Genomic DNA, 14950 nt, shown 5'->3' with positions numbered 1-14950 from the left:
AAGTAAAAGAACACGCTTCTTACCTCTGTGCCCACAATGCAAACCGACTGACCTGGTTGGGTTAAAAAGAGAGTGTGCTATTTAAACGGCAGTTTTGGTCATTGCACAGGTGTCTCATGAAACTATATTTTGTATGCAAATCTGAATTTCATATGCACATCCAAGCCCATTTTTGGATTTAAAAAGACCGTCTTACCACAATAATGGATTCAGAACATTGTGTACCCTTGACAGAGATATGCAGTGTTTCACATTCTGTGCTCATGGTCTTATTGGCTTAAAGGGGACCCATTATGCTTGTTCTTGGACTCTACTATAGTAGCCGTGTATGATTCACAGTTCATAAAATCCTTTGTTTCTCCCATCCAGGTCTTATGGAGCCACTGACTCCATCTGCAAGCTTTTTTTCGCTGCGGTCTCATAGGTCCACCTTGCCCATCAAAAGTCCACTTTTTATTCTGATTGAATGTCTCTAATCTGGCTTCTGTAAACAGGATCTGGTGGTTGTAGGCATTAGCTGCTCTGCTTGTTCTTGAGGATGTTCTAAAAGTATTAAAAAACGTATTAAAAACAAAAAAAAACCCAGTTATGCTTTTGAATAATAAAATGCATACTTTCATGCAGACCACAGCAACTCCAGTACATTTTCAACCTGAATGAAGGATCCTATAGGCAAAAATGGGCTGCTTGAATATGAGTTAAGCAAATATAGCTAGCTTGTTACACTTAAATACATTTACACATTCCATGGCTGTAACTAATGACATGCGTAAAGACAAGACAAACATTTCAGAGATATGTTACCTACAGTTGATTGGCCATTTTTAACACCTCAGTATTGCTCTTTTTATCAATGGAATATTTATTTTAGCATTAGCCTAGTTAATATTGTGATCATTGGTTTATTTATTTTAGGGCATTCGGAACCTTTTTGAACTTGTATATACTGACCTCATTATTTGAAACTTGCAAAATTATGATCAAAATTAATGCAGTTTTTCTTTGAAAACACAATGACAAACTACTGCTGCACAGTCCCATAATGGCCTTTAGCCAGAGAGCAACTCCTTGGGGATATTAAGCATTAAGTTGCTATCAATACTCTGGCTGTGGGGTGCACTTGACAATCAAATATGATTACTGCTGCTCACATTTAGAATCACTGTCCCACCACTCTCATTTTTCCCATCATCCCCTGGCACCACCATCAACCCCGTTCACTCAATACATATTATGTCCCTTAAGTCATAAACCACCAAGGCTAATTTAATGTCTCTGCACGGCGGTTTAAGATCAGGTCTATCAAGTCAAGTTGTAAAATAATGGCCTAAAGGAAAGTCCTGATGTGTATTCCAGTAAAAGATATGAATGTCCAGCTGATATATCTGTGGGATGTAAGATTATAGTACACACATACACATGTAGGTAACCATGACCGGCACAATTACAGCAGTAATCAAGTGCAGTGGGGTGTAACACTGCCCTTCTCATACGATAGTGTAATCTGGTTTTTATGCAGGAGGTACCAGTGGCCAATGCTTAATTTTCTCTAATATAGCTACCAGCATGTGTGTGTCATAGTCCCAACCAGTCTGACAAAGCATGCATGCATGCACACACGCTCACATGCAAACACATGCAGAAATACAGAACATACACTGAACAGCTGTCTTACGGTTTCACACTCCCTCCAGGCTTGTAGACTGATACATGTAAGCAGAATGTAGCCTTGCTCAGAAAGCAAACACCATTATCTAGATGTGGAAAGTCTGACGTTTTCACACTCTTAACCCTAATCTTTTAATGTTTCTTTTAAGCATGATGTCAGCATCACTTTCAAGATGTATTACTAACACTGTCTAAACAATGGATATGAGGCTTGACACATTTTGTAAGAAACTGTAAGTATGTTTAGGTTAGTTTTTAGGGTTGATAAAACTAATTCTATCCTTTCATCTCACAAACCGAGTTTCACTATGAGTTTACATTTTGGTGACAAAGAAGGATAAAATTAAAACCTTATGCTACATAAATGTTTACATGCTGCTTAGCAAAGAAAAAGTGTTAATTTTTTTTTTTTTTTTTTTTTTTTGGTTTTGTTTTTTAAATTTCTGACAGAAAAGAACACAAATTAGAATTTAGCATCTTTATTTTGCCGGAAGAGAAACTCCAACCTGTCAATCAAACTAAAGTAAATCAAATCCCACATCACCACATGATGTGTGGAATCAAATTTAATCAAGCTTTACAGCACACCGAATGGATTTTTTTTCTCATAGATCCTTATTAATCTCCCTTAATTAAAATTTTATTATCATGCATTTGGGTTTTTTACCCTTTTCTTCCATCTACTGTGTCGTCTTTTTGTGTCTGTCCAACATCCACACCAAAGGTAGGTCACTGCTGGTGAACTGTGTGAAAACTCCTTGTTTGTAGCCCATGCTTTGCTTTCCGGTTCATATCTAGGTCACTATGTAACACATTGGCATAATGCCCACGTCAAACAACGACTGAGCAGCTGCCACAACTAAATCCAGATGCAGCCAGCTGCCTCAGAGCCGGCTTTTACTTTCCTTGCTAGAGCCTCTTTTACTAGCATTAACTCTAAAATGTCTCAGCTATGTGAAATGTTCTCTTTTTAACTGGAAGAGCAAAAAATAATAAGTCAACTGAGGCATCTAAGGAACTGTAAAAGGTTGATATTTTCTTGACTGCGATGTGGCCACAACAACAAATCTTTATATGTTAAGTATTAGCACTACGCACAGCTAATGTAGCTAACGTTAAGAAGCAACTAATGTTGCTTCTTGACTACTCTCTTCTTTATAAATATATATATATATATATATATATATATATATATTAATACTGCTGAATTTCTAATAAAGGAGTTCTTATTAATTTAACTTTTTGTTACTTTTGTAAGACATCAAAACAATCTTGAAAAGTGACACAAACAGGCCAAGGCTATGGTAAACTAGATACTTTAGCCTTTTAGCTAATTTTCCACTCACTGTCCCGCATTGCCAAAGCCCAGTGCACTGTTGAAAGTGTGATAGTTTTTCTAATTTTTCTAATAGCTTTTCACAAGAATATTATAGTTTTTCATTTCATTTTTACCAATTATAATAGATATAACTTCTCAGGCAGGCCCATATGGTGCTAAAATACTCAGTTTTAGCTCCTGTTTCAGAGCACAGACAGATGGTGATTAGATGCGGGGCTGCAATGCACAATATAACATGATATAATAATATTACTAATAGCACTGGGGATCAAGCAGGAAAAACGTGGTGTTTTAAATTCTAAAACAGTGTAATTTTCTTTAATTCATCTTTATAGCTGCACATATTCCTTCAGTATTCTTGCTAATGGTTCTGCTATTAATGATAACTAACAAGCCCACTGAGCTGATACTGCTGTATTCTCTATAGAATAGCTTTAAAGAGCTGATCAAGGGATCAGAGCACCGAGTACACATTAGAATGAATTGATAATTAATTACGTTTGTTTGTCATTGCCATGAATGTACTTGTTGAATTTGGTAGCTGCAGCTGTGGGGGTATCAGATTTCCCCAGTGTCCATGTGGTGCAGCCAGGCTGAGAAAAGAGTGAGTGTCTGGTGGCTGAGGCGCAGACAGACCCGGCCTGCTGACCTTTGAGCCAGTTGCTGATTCTGCGGGTGGCGGCATGAGGGTAAATAATGGTGGTGACGCGCCTGTCACCTCAGGGTACAACTGCTCGGAAGTTTGGGGGGGAGGAAGTTGTCATAAATCCACCAGGGGCCAGATTGGGTGGTCTGTAGGCTCAGCTAAACAGCATTTACATTTGTTTGCAGTAGAAGCTTAATGAACTGAAAGCAATGACAGGAAAAGTACAGAGCATTTTTGTTCATTAAACATAGCTGCTGCGATAGCAAATAGAATAGCAGACTGAAGTCCAGTGGCCTCCAGGGACCTCACTTGAACAAACTGCACATATTCTCATCTCATTTTTTTTTTGTCATTATCTGAAGTTCAATGAACCAATATATTTTATATCAACTCTGGATTTCATTATTAGGGGTTAGTGATGGAAAAACAAATAACACACAGCTGTGCAGGTTTTTGGAGGTTTTGCCTTTTTCAAGCTCATTGTTTTGCTTTTACTGCATGGTTGGGTCACAATGTTCTCATCAAATCCATTTTTCAGCAGCAACAGGCAGTTATTTTCAGTAAACAAGCTCCTATAAAGCCAAACCCGGCCAAACTACAAGGTGGACAAGTAAGGCTGGAAGCTTGGTGCAGAAGGAGACATTAATCATATGTACAGTTATACAAATCATGCGGCACACTGTGTACATCTAGAACATCTGCATTCTATCAAAGTGAAGAAAGACGGTCAGTTTGAGACCACCAAGGCAGCCATTCAATATTGCAGATTTTGCTCCATACCCTCCATAAATACCTGTTATTCGGAAAATCAATGCAGTTCATTTGTCTCGTTCTACTCTTAGAATGGTCCCAGCACCAAAATGCTACTTAGCAACTTAAGGGATCAATAGAAAATAAAAGCCTGACAAGGATTTATGGTGGAAGCACCATTTTAAGAATAAATGAGCCACAGGAAAAAAAAAAAAATTAAAATGAAGCGTGTGCCTTTTGTTCACAGATGTGACCAGTGTATGGGAAATCTATCAGCTGCTGGTGACAATATAATTATATTGTGGCAAGCAAATAATTTATTTTTCTCATATCAGTGGAAACTCTAAGTTGTAATTTCAGATTCTTACCACTGAGATGGCTGAAGTGGCGTTTCTAATTATCTGATTTTTTTATGTATACATACTTTAGCTGATGTAATCTTAATAAACACTGATAAGAAAAAAATCGGTTCTCAGCATCCACAGCAGTTTGTGTAAAAGGCACATTACTGGTGTGGAGTACAGCAAGATTTAGTGCTACTTATTTAGGGTGAGTGGGCTACTACAGTTTATTGCTGATAGAACAGCTGATGACCTCACCTTTTAGGGTGCTATTATTTCTCACAGTGGGGGCTAGTAGACAAATATGTGGCTAGAAGCCAAACCTATTAATGGTTTCTGGACATTTGAACTTTTATTGTGCATAAATACTAACCTACTGAGAGTTTCAGTGATATATGGTTACAGTCCTTTAAAAACCCTGTTAAATCAAACCCCAGGTTGTATCGATGGTCTTGATTTTTAAAAAAAAAAATGTAATTCCTTGTTCTATTTGGAAGGTTTTATTGAAAGTAAAACCTTATCCAAGGAAGCTTATCCAGTTCAGGGTCGCAAAAGGACGGGAAACCTACCCAGCTATCATAGGGTTAGAGTTGAGGTATATCTGGCACAAGTCGTTATTACAGTTTAAGTTAACGCTATAATATTCTTCTTTTCCATACTGAATGTTGCTCTTGACAGTTTAACTTTACATTAAAATATTTCTGAAGAAACAAGTGGAGTTTTTATTATTCAGTATTAACCAGATGTTAAACCAACCTTGATTAGCAGTGACAGTGGTTGTCGGTTAAAAACACGTTTCTATATTTTCCTTCTAAATGTGTCCACATCATTTGATCAACAGTGAGCCAATTAATCAACTTTCTGAGGTCAAATATTTAGGTATAAAGTGGGGTTTTTAACTGACATTAGATATAAAAAAAAAAGATGTGTCATAATTTCAGCTAATTATATATCTGCTTTGCAGAGATGGATGACCATCAGTTAGAAATGTTATAAAAGTACGTAATCGAACTAAAGTTTAAGCAGGTTGTCCAACTGTCATGGCTGAGAAATGTGAACCTGAACTGTTTTATCTTAAAGGCCCTTTAAGGTGGAAAAACACGAAAAATTAGAATTAATACTACGTCATTTATTTCCTTCAGAACTGCATTTGATGTGCAGTTATCAATTCATACTGCGTCTGCTCCTATCAAATAAAAATTAATTACCCTCCCACCATAGGTAATCTGCTGAGTTTGCACTTCACAGTGCAAATGTGAAAATAAATAAATAAACATATCAAATTTATTGTGGCTCCGGAGGGAACCACCAGGCAAAATCTGAGAATGATTTAAGCGATGTCATTTGAGTCCGTTTAGCAATGAAAAACATCTGGGTGTGTGCAGTTGGGAATGAGTGAGATTACCAGTCCTTTATTAATGCATTTTATTAAATAGTCCCAGAGACACCAACTACGTGTAGCATTTAAATGTGCTGTTTTTGTATAAGGAACCCAAAGAAACATAATACCATATGGCCAAGCATCGTGCCCAGATGTCATCACAGAAGCGTTCCCCTCCATTTGACTTATGGGTCACAACATCAGCATCTGCGAAATGAATAAATGTATAAATATACTTTATGCGCCAAAGCCCGTGATCATGTGACATGCCTTGGTGAATGAGACCCAGCTATGTCTCTAGTCTTTAGAAAAAACTGAAGACATAAATATGCCGGGGATGTTAAGAGGTTGAAGGCTGGACTGTATGTCTCTCTAGCCAGGGGCAGTTTTCAGGCTGGAACAAAATGATGATGATAATATTGTTCCGGGTCATCCCCGGAGTTGCGTAAAATATTTCTGTCCTATCTAATGCATTTTTGATTCTCCGGTATCAGCCATGTCCACGGGCTCGTTAGTCACTGGTGCCCGGTTTACTTTATATTGTCAGGCTGTGATGAAATGTGATGAAATGAAAGAAGGGAATATTCACTTTAATTTCACTGACTTTGAAAAGCTGGAGCAATTTTCATGATTTCTTTACTGCTTATGATAAAATAGTCATATTATTCTTTATCAATATTTTACTTCCTTCTGATGATTTTCCATGCTTTTTGCAAAGAGATTAAGATTCACATGCTGCACACATTATTTTAAGATTATTATTCCTTTAGGCTGAGCACATAGACGTTATTGCATTGTGTACTAATGACTGTGTGGGTGAAATAAAATCCATTCATTAATTCTGACAGTTTAATACAACATATATAACTGCAATGATTCTGGACCGCACTACATTATGTGTGCACCCCATTATCCCAGTATAAAGACGACTTCTTGTCTCCCTCTTTTAGGTTCGGATCTCCTCAGTTTGTCTTCAGTCCCAGAGGAGTTGGGAGATAACTCGGACTGATCAAAGAATTTGAAAGAATCATTCTGTAGTCTGTGGGCCTTTAGCTCCGTGGAGAGTCACAGCCTGATTGGATTTTCCACTTTCAGGAGCAATCCTCTGTAATGTCACTGACACCTCACTAAAGCAACACTGTCATAGTGCGTTATCTGGTTCAATATTCTCCTATTGGCATTTTCCTGTCTGTGAAGATTGCGGAGCATACCAAGAAAATGAGACAAGTGATGGAATATTCTCCTTGTTATTTCCAGCTGGTAAGAAAGGAAGGAGAAGAAGGAGGAAAAGAAAAGTGTTTTTTAACCTTGACAGAAATACGAAGTGGCCTTGCTCTGCAGGGAACCGACTGTAACGGCATTTTGATACAGGGAACATTACAGAGAGTCATATAAAACAGTTAAATCCACAAATACAGCAGCACTTCATCAGTTATCCTCAGAGACTAAGCATGTAGACTCACTGACTCATTGGAGAACTGCCTGTTCAGTTAGTTTGTGTATTTGTGCTTAAAGTAGAATATTATACAGTTGACTGCCGGTTCATGAGTATTTGGACAGTGGCGTAATGTTTGTAATCTTACTTCTGTGTGTCTGTGGATTTTAACTTGGAACTGTAATTCAAGGGGCTAATAAAAAAACTGCATGAGCTGTTTAGGAATTATAGTCATATTGCTACATAGTCCCTGTTATCAGTGGATCAAACTGGGCAATTGATTGACAAGCAGTTTCGTGGCAGGTGGATTGCTCCAGGACAAATTAAGCAGATAAAAGCTCTTAAGTCACTTTGAAGTGTTGAACATGCATTTGGCAGCATTTCATAGACGTCTCGATATGAGGTCCAAAGTCGAACCTATCAAAGAGATTGCAAAATCTCTAAGAGCAAAACACCAAAACAACAATCTAGTTCTTTAAAAAATATAATTAATTACACTTTCCAGCACAGCAACACCAAAAGGCCTAAAAGACCACAAAAGTAAACTAAAGTGGATGATCGCAGAATTATTTCTGTGTTTAAGAAAAACTGCTTCATAACATTTAAGCAAGTCAAGGAGGTGCATATCATTTTTAAAGTTCACAATCAACAGATGGATTTATGAATAGAGGGTTTACAAGTAAGGTGCAAAGTACATGCTACACTCAAGGACAAGAAGACCAGATTAGACTTTGCCAGAAAACATATAAAAGACTTTGCAAGATTAACTTGTACCAGAATGATGGGAGCTTCACAGTGCAAACAGATAATGAATCAAAAGCACACTGCAAAAGCGACTGGAGAATTTCTCAAGGTGAAGAAATGGGATAATCTTCAATGGCAGATATTAAATACAAATTTGAATGCAGAGAGATCCACAACCAGCAACTGAAGGTGGCCACTGTAAAGGCCTAGCAGAGCATTTCAAGAGAGAAAATCCATGTCCATGGGTTTCATTCAATTAGTAAAACCAAGCCTTAATTTTCCATAACGATCTTAGCATATGTATGTATATATCTGTGCCTTTGTTAATATATATATGTAATCTAACTGTATATACTATATAATTACATATCTTATAGAAAATTTGGCAAACGATGTTAATAGAGAAACACTTTGGGGTGGAAAATGGACAAACTACCAGATCATCTTTTGTCTCCAAAACAGATGATATATAAAAGTTGTGTTTTTCCCTTTCCTGAATTTATTCACCTGAAATGTACTGCAAGTTTAAAATAGTAGATGAAAGCTTTCCTTAAGATTAGTCACAGCAGTCAGTCAACTCTGCTTTTGTTACTTTATCATTTCCCCTCTCAGATGTGATTCTCACTGATCATAATTTATGAATATCTGATCCCTAATGAAAATATTGAATTTCGCTATCTCAGAGGGCAACATCTCTTTGTTGTAGCTATGAGTGCACTTCCTGTGAGTCTGATGCGATTTTAGAATATAGTGAACATGGCTTTTTCATTTCCCAAGGAACATCCCTGAAGCTTATCAATGGAGGACAAAAGTGAGTTTGTTTACATTTTAACCACACCAACAACAACTTGTATCAAAGTACGATCTTCATGTGTGATTGAATGAAGAGGTTCACTAATTATTTGTATGTGAAAGATATTTTTAACTTCATTATAGCACTGTGCGAAAGTCTTGAGCCACCCTTCATTTTTTATAGTTTGCTATGAAAATGGGAAACGTGCAAACATACATGGAAATACAGCATATATTATTCGTCAACACAGCCTGAACTCTCTTAGGAAAGCTGTCCTTGAATTTTTTCAATTCAGTTTTCAGGAATAATTCTCACTCAATAGAACCTGTTGCAACCGATTTTCAGTCCAATTCTTATGTAGTCTAGCATTCCTCAGCCTCTTCTCCCAGTTTCCCTTCCTTAATGGATCAATTGAAAGGCCACATGCAGCTCCAGTGTATTTGTTTTTGCTTTGATTTTTTTCCTATTTCTTAGAGATATTAGATTATGTTCACCTGTTGTAGTTTTTTACTTCTACTTTTTGCCTCCACTTATCCAGTTTCCTCAAATTTTTTAAGGACACCCCCGTATACCATGCCAAAAGATGCCAAGCTCTTTGTGAATCATCTTATTGGTGCAAAATACTATTTCTTTGTTGTCAAACTATCTTTGTCCTTTTGATTTTTGTAGATTACACTAAAGAAATTGGGGAAATGAGTTTTTTTTTGATGAGCTGCTAGTACAAAAAAAGTGCCTAAAGCTACAATTTGAATTTGTTTCTTTGCTAATTTGTCTGTTATGCGTAGACACAACACTGGTTCCTCCCTTGAGTTAGGTGCATTTTTATGTTTGAATGATTCATTACAGTACAAGGAATGAACTGGGCTTTGGCTAAATTAAGTAGTTAGCCTTTGTTTGAGAAAGGGACTTCTCTAGATTGCTACATGGAGTCACAGCTAAGACAATGTTAGGTGTAAACATTGAATCACTGAATGCTTCTTAGTGAAACAACCAAGATTCTGCATAAATTTTGTATCCTTTACAGATGTGTGAAGAACAATGGTTGCTAAGCAATGCCTGATAATGTCCAGTGATATATAGTGAATTAGTAATTGACTGAATAGAAGCAGGCGTTTATGCTTATATTATCAATTATTAAATTTGCTCTATTAAACATCTATATTAAGATGCTGAAATGATGTGAAAAGCACATTTAACAGCTTGATTTTTTATAATATCTTCTCAGCTTCTTGATATTACAAAGAGCAGGCTGAACTCTGGCAATTTCACAAAATGAGCATAATTTCTTATAATGTTATTTTTCCCCCTAAAAAAAAAATGAATCACTTTTTCCAATCCTAACATGATTTCACAACAGCGCTGCATCTTGCAAGAAATCTGAAAGTGGAGCAGAGTGGTACAAAGTAAGGATAACTGATGATTTCAGTAATACATTCTATACATATAGTTGAAAGAAAAAGTTTGAAAACCCTAAGGAATTTTCCCGTCTGCCTCGATTACTCATAGTATGCAGTCTGATTTCCATCTATATAAGCAACAACCTCCAGATGTTTCCTGTAGCTCCTTGTGAGACTTGAATGATGATTAGGAGAAATTGAGGACCGTTTTTTTCCTACAAAACCGTATTAGCTCATCAATATTGCTGGGATGTCTTGACATTAAATCTCAATTTAAGGTCAAGGTTTAAAGCTCTTCTTCCCATTTGCTGGTAAGAAGAGCAGTGACAATTTCACACATGCTTGGTGGAGTAAATGGACATTAAAATGTGACTTGGGTCACCAAGACTAATTGCATAGGTAATGTAAACAGTCTCTTCCAAACATTTTTTTCACAGAATATTGTTTCAAAAATCCGATGGACCAATGTTTGTTTGTATGTTGCTCTGAGACCAATGGTTTCCATCATGGTATCTTCTTCTCACAGTGAACACATGCACACAACACAAATGTTTTGCTAAGTAGAGAGATTTCTGCAGGTTTTGTGCATTTGACAGGACTTTGGGTTTTTCTGTTTGTCTCTTCAAAGACTGCATGTTGTGCTCCTAGAGTGAACTCTGCAGGGTGCCAGCTCCTAGAGGGAGTAACAATACCCCTAATTTTACTACATTTGTAAACAATTTGTCATATTATGGACAAAACCCAGGGCTCTAGAAATGATTTTGAGTTTTTCTAGCTTTCAGCTTCTCTATAATGCTTCAAACCTGAGACCAAGTCGTGTTTCCTATTTTCTAGCATGGTGCACTTGCACAGAGCCCCACATCCACTCTGAGGACAAAATTAGCAATGCTCAGACCCTGCATATACAAAGACAGGAAGGCATGACACCTGTGAAACTGACCTGTGATCAAGGTATGGTTTACACCCACCTCACAGTTTCATCTCTTTAATTGGCACACCTGACTCCGAGTAAAGTTTGGAAAAGTTTTTACCTCAGAGGATAGTTACTTTGTCTCATTTGCACAGACAGTAATAACTCACCGTGTTCATTGAAGTGAAAGTGCTCAGACCACATTTTATGGCACACATACATTATTTAAACAGTACAGAAAAACAGAAGTTACAAAGTTTCTCAAGCTGCAGATATATTTTTTTTTTCTTTTTAATTAATTCATGAAACTATTGTAATAACGGTTTCTTGTACATTTTGCAGTTTAGCTTCATTTCTCCTATTCTAATGAGACTTTGTGGACTCACAGTAGGCTACAGCTCCTGGACTCAGGAGAAACAGCGCAGAACAGCCTGTTCCCAGGTGCAGTCATATCAAGGCTCACACAGGACAGCAATGTTTGAACGCCCTAATCCTCAGCCTTCATTCTTCCCAAACTTCAATAGCTGCCGCTGTTGCCACTTCCCCCACAACAACTGCCTCTGTAATGTTTTGCACACAAACTCAAAGAGGGCCCCGACTGGAAGAAAAATTCGTTAGACCTTCAAAGGGGAGCCAAACCTGCTTGATGATAAAACACTGTTTTGACCTATCTCTTTGAAGAGTGTTTCAGTACATGAACTGTACCAAAATCCTGCGCACACAGACTTTGTACAAACTCTCTTGTCCATGCGTACAAACACGCGTGCCCGCGCACGCACACGGCTACATGGCCTTCCATACAGAACGACAGAGAGAAGATGGATAGCAGGAGCGAGTATAGTCCATTTTGCGGGAACCCTTCAGATCAATCCAAAAAGGAAAGGGCAGGGTTCTCGCCCCATCAGAATAACAGAGTCCGTTGACCTTTTTAAATGACTGAAAGATACGCTAAGGTAAAGTAAACAGTGGTTTGCTTGCAGCATCATGGCAAGCCGTATTGATCCCGCTTCTCAGAAAAGGTCATGCACATGAGAGGTGATTGTTATTAGATAAGCAAAAAACAGACTGTGAACTTTTCAGTTTTGCACGCACAAAGACAGACAATCCATGTAATTGTGTTAGCTCGGTATTATTTCAGCGCTGGAAGTTTGTTCACGCACAGAGCTGTGTTATGTGTGGCACAGCACTTTAGCTTGGCTTTGGCTGGACATCTGTGCTGAATCAGCAGCAGAGCCGTGTGTGGCAGGTCATTAGCTAACGAGGGCCAGTCTAATGTCTGTTAAATAGCTAATAACTGCAGTCAGAGGGAAGGCAGCCAGAAGGGGGTTGGATGTACTTTCAGCAGTCTCCATGTGAAGCTTTTTTAAGTCTATAATTCTTTATAGTCCCTTTGGTGATCGGGTCAGGCTTTCATAAAATAAAATAAAATAAATAAATAGTTGAGGGGGGTCTGAAAGTTCCCCCTCAAAAAAAAAAACCTGTCAGCATCTTTTATCTATCTATATGGCATCTATCTATCCCCCTGCCTGCTTCTCTCTTTCATCTTGTCTTTTCTTTTCGGAAGTGGAGCTCAAAAACATAAATAATTCATGAGTGCGAAATTGTTCAATAGGCATGTTAAGGTACCCAGAGTTACGCTGTATCTTCTATTCGGCAGACGCCCTCAGGTCTTGCTCAGTCTTTGTACTAAAATGCGATTGGTGATCCTGTCTCATATACATACTTTTCAGTCATGTGACCTGCACAGAGTCCGGGATGGCAAAAACAGTTAAAACATGCCGGTCAAACACCGGGAACTCCACAGGTTGGGATTTGTGAAAAAATTCCAAGTTTGGGGACTTTCAATAAACAGCTCCCACTGCAGGATTTTATTTATTAAACACTGCAAAATTCCTGCCAGAATTTAACTATGCTTTGCTGGCAGTTCTGAACAAACTAAGCGAATGGTTTACAACTGCCTGAATAAATCTAATAAAAAAACCTAGCATGCAGCAGAAGAAAGCCTCACTTCCCAGTCTGGTTAAGTGTTCTTATAATGGGAAATCAGTGTGTACAAACTCCTTGTATACAAAGCATCAAGAACTATGATTCAATTACCTTGGGCTTCTATTACTTATTTTAACTTTTGGCATGATTATTCTGTCAATTATTGCTTCAAATAAGAAGATAATACGATTTCCAAGTATCTCTCTCTATCACACATCGGTTTGGTACTTGTCCTTGTTTCTAAATTTTCATTTTCAGACTTTCACTGCCAAAATGATGGCAACCGAATCAACTTGACTGCGAAGCATCTGTTCACAAAGATGCATTAGCTATCACAGATCCTGAGTTTTATTATGTGTTTGACATAAGACACATTGTCACGCCACATGTGAGCAGCTGTCCCCGTCAGCTGGATCTGAGCATAATCCTGATACAAGCCGTGGGAGGGCCACCGTATATCTTCATATATGATTGTGCATTTCAGCGATGTTAAGGATATTGGTTTTCATCATCATATTATGACTCAAAGAATGTCTGCATTTGAAAAAGTCAAACTTCATTATTTTCCAGGCTTTAAAATTCTATTTGTTTTACCAACAAATCAAGAGCTTCAGATTAAAACTGGACTTTAAAAGCGACAAGTCATTTCTGCAACAAGTGTCAAAATGTCAGCAAGTCTTGCATGTGAAGTCATTCTTCGAAGGGCCAGAGGGTGGAAACTGATGTCTCAAAAATAACCCTGAGCACTGCAAGCAGGCACATTTTGCCCCATTATATTTAATTGAATGACAGACAGCAAAAAAAGGGCTTTCACTCACAGAGGAGCAGACAGCTGCTTCCACAGCGACAAAGACATTTATGAAAATAGATTGATTTATTCTTTGCAGGTCTTTTTATTCTTTTAAATGTTTACTACATATGGAATATTGATTTAGATGGAACGGGATGTGATAATGAGCCTCTGTGTTGCGCTTCGACTGTGCACATTTGCCTCTTCCCGATCTCTCTGTGCCGCGTGAGATCGCCAAACTGCCACTAAGATAGATAGAAGCCCATCAAACATTGATGAATGCCACTCTCTGCCTCGTTCTCCACAGCTTTGCATCTCTGGTCTGGCACTGATTTTAATCTCATGGCCTTGCAGAGGGGACTTAAACACAGAAATGTATCCCAATTAGAACAAACTGAGGAGCTGATTCATATAAAGTGTTATCCTTTTAAAGCAACCCACACACACACACACACACAGAGGAACATATTGCCTTATTATAATAACAGCACAGCTAGGGCTAACTCTCCATACATACCCTAAGGGCAGAATATTTGCCACAGAAGCACTTTACAATTTTCCTCCTGTGAGTCAGTGAGGACAGGCAGAACTGATGTCAATCTCACACTGTCAGTTTCAAGCACATAATACACCGTGAGAATACATCTTTCATGTCCCCTGAATGTTTGTAATTCTGGGGAGCAGGAGAAGCAAGCATGAAATAGCATTTTGCCTCTGTGGAAATCAAAAACCAACCACAAGTTAATGTAAAAATAACTGAATAACCATGA

This window comes from Oreochromis aureus, linkage group 6 (assembly GCF_013358895.1).
Source record: "Oreochromis aureus strain Israel breed Guangdong linkage group 6, ZZ_aureus, whole genome shotgun sequence".
NCBI lineage: Eukaryota > Metazoa > Chordata > Actinopteri > Cichliformes > Cichlidae > Oreochromis > Oreochromis aureus.
The sequence above is the reverse complement of the archived record's forward strand: the minus strand, read 5'-3'. Positions refer to the sequence as shown.